Source organism: Cebus imitator, unplaced genomic scaffold, assembly GCF_001604975.1.
Source record: "Cebus imitator isolate Cc_AM_T3 unplaced genomic scaffold, Cebus_imitator-1.0 Scaffold509, whole genome shotgun sequence".
In the NCBI taxonomy this organism is placed as follows: Eukaryota; Metazoa; Chordata; class Mammalia; order Primates; family Cebidae; genus Cebus; species Cebus imitator.
Window position 1 is genome coordinate 878083 of NW_016107824.1, and position 2980 is coordinate 881062.

Genomic DNA, 2980 nt, shown 5'->3' on the forward strand with positions numbered 1-2980 from the left:
AAAAAAAAAAAAAAAAAAAAATATATATATATATATATATATATATATATCACAGATTTATCTAAGAGTAGACAGACTCGTCTGACAGAAATATAAAAATGCCTTGCCAAAGAAAATAAAAAGAAAACATAATAAAATAAAATGCCCCCAAGAAAAATAAAAATAATAATATAAAAAATAACTGGGGCTGGGCGTGGTGGCTCACGCCTTTGGGAGGCCAAGGTGGGCGGATCACAGGGTCAGGAGTTTGAGACCAGCCTGGCCAATATGGTGAAACCCCGTCTCTACTAAAGATACAAAAATTAGCTGGATGTGGTGGTGCATGCCTGTAATCCTACCTGCTCAGGAGGCTGAGGCAGGAGAATTGCTTGAACCTGGGAGGCAGAGGTTTCAGTGAGCTGAGGTTACTCCATTGCACTCCAACTTTGGCAACAGAGCAAGACTCTGTCTCAAAAAAAAAAAAAGCCGTGTGTGGTGGCAAACGCCTGTAATCCTAACCCTTTGGGAGGCTGAGGCGGGTGGATCACTTGAGGTCAGGCGTTTGAGACCAGCCTAACCAACATGGCAAAACCCCATCTCTACTAAAAATACAAAACTAGCTGGTCGTGGTGGCGGGCGCCAGTATTCCCAGCTACTCAGGAGGCTGAGGCAGGAAAATCGCTTGAACCCAGGAGGCGGAGGTTGCGGTGAGTCAAGATAGTGCCACTGCACTCTACCTGGGCAACAGAGCAAGACTTGATTTCATAAATAAATAAATAAATAATAAAAATATAAACATAAAAAAGTAAAAATACCTTGCCGGCCTGGGTGTGGCAGGCTCACTTCCTTTAATCAGACCATGCAGGCATTTGCCTGTGAACCTGTGCTGACTGTGGACCGGAGGGCCGCTGCTGCCCACCGCCCTGGAGGGCTGTCTCTGCCTTCCGCAGTTGGGCCCTGAGGAGAGGTGTGGATTGCAGCATGACTCTGGCGAAAACATGGCCCCGGCTGTCAGTAGGAACAGGAGACGAGTTTTGGTGTGGGGTGACTAGTGAGCTGGCTGCCTCTGACAGTGCTATTCCGTGGCTGCTCAGTGCCGAGTCTGAGGAGAGCAGGACCACACTGGGAATCAGAGGTGCCAGAGGTTTCCGTGGCTGTGGTGGTGACACCCAGCCGTGCTCAGTCAGTCATCTTCTCATTGAATGGTTCAGACACACACCGTCACTGAGACAGATTGAATATTTGAAAAGGGAGGTGGTTCTTGCCACAAGTGTTCAAGGAGCACGAACCGCCCTGGGGAGCTGTCCCTGAGAGAACCAAGTTCCCTCACCCGCAGTGTGAGTGAATCCCTGGCACAAACACGCCTCTCATCAGCCTCCAGGGCTGCAGCTTGGGAAAGCGGTGGATCCCTGAAGACGACGGGAGTGGGGGCAGCTGCTGTGCCAGACGTCGTACAAAACACACCGCGGCTTCTCCCTGAGAGCCCCGCGAGTCAGGAGGGCTGGCAGGCACTGACTGTGTCTCACTGAAGTGTGTTTTTGTGTCACCATTTACTTTTATGTGGAAATTGATAAGCTTTTGATAATAGTATCAAAGCAGAAAGGAGTGAGTGGGAACTACAGGCCAGCGAGGACGCGGTGGCTCAGGACGGTAATGTCCGCACTTCAGGAGGCCAAGGCAGGAGGATGTCTTCAGCCCAGGAGGTTGAGGCTCCCGTGAGCTGTGATCACACCACTGCACTTCCGCCTGGGCAACACCCTGATTCCAGGAGAAACGAAAATATTGAAAGGACACCACCTCACATGTGTGATGCATTGAGCGAGTGCTCTGCATTCATCTTTAGTGTGGACAGCCTGAGTCTTGAGAGCCCCCAGCTAAACTGGGGTCCAGTGCCTGGTGGCCAGCAGTCCTGCATTCAGGGAGATGAAGGCGCTGTGTGTGGTGGTGGGATGCGTCTCTGACCCGGGGAGCAGCCTAATGTCCATGTGAGTCCAGGAGTCCCTCCAGGAAACTTGCTCACACTGGCAGATGCCCTGCGGCTGTTGCCTGATTCGCGTCCAGGTTATACCTGCCTGACCATCGCTCTGGTGCTGGGAGCCTGCCCTGTGTCCCCCCGCGTCTCTGAGAAAACCCAGCCTGGGCAGCCCCTGGTTCTTCCTCGTGGAAGGTACAAATTCAGTCCCCACCACAATGGGAAACATGTTCAAAGACTTAGTACTCACACATCCTGGGCTGGGAGGGCGCCAGGAGTGGGGACGGCCATCGTCCGTCTCCAGATCTCACAGGCAGAAGTGAAGGTTCGGGCAGAGAGAAGAGGGCGTGTGGCAATGAGCCGTATGCACAGGGAATGGGAGTGGTCAGCGCAGGTTCACGGGCAAATGCCTGAATGGGCTTATGAAAGGAAGTGCAGGGAGTGCGAGAGCCCAGGCTCCTGGCGAGAGAGACGCCTCTAAGTGCTCATCTCTGGCAGCCAGCATGGGCGCCTGGGCATGGTGTCCTGGTGCCCAGGCTGCAGGCTTGGCTGTGCTGTCCGTTGGACTGAGCTCTTCCCCTTCTGGTGTCAGCCTGCTTGCACTCACCCTTACTAGAAATGTTGATTTTCAGGTAAAGCCTGTCTTGTAAGCCCTGTGGTCTTGTGGCTTTGTGCATAGTCCTGTATCCAGCTGCAGTTGAAGTAACTCATCGGCCACAGCCAGTGTGTCTCAGCAGTTAAAGCCTTACAGTAAAGTGGTGGTGGAAGGTCCCAGTAGCATGGTGTACTGAGTGCTCAGGGCCGTGAGCTGACCATGGGAAATATAATGCAAACATTTGTCTCTGGCTGGCCTATAATCCCAGCACTTTGGGGGCTGAGGCAGGAGGATTGCTTGAGGCCAGGAGTTCGAGACCAGCCTGAGCAACATAACAAGAGCCAAGACCCCATCTCTTAAACAAACAAACAAAAAAACCCTTATAGCTCTACATTTTTAAAGTGTGGATGACAAAGAGAGGGCTCAGAGATGCT

At 52.1% G+C, this 2980-nt stretch overlaps 1 protein-coding gene across 1 annotated transcript in view; it reads left to right on the plus strand.

Annotated features, from left to right (window-relative positions):
- Positions 1-2980, plus strand: part of SPG7 (SPG7 matrix AAA peptidase subunit, paraplegin) — a 48403-nt gene that overhangs the window by 38157 nt on the left and 7266 nt on the right. The gene's annotated exons all lie outside the window — the stretch shown is intronic.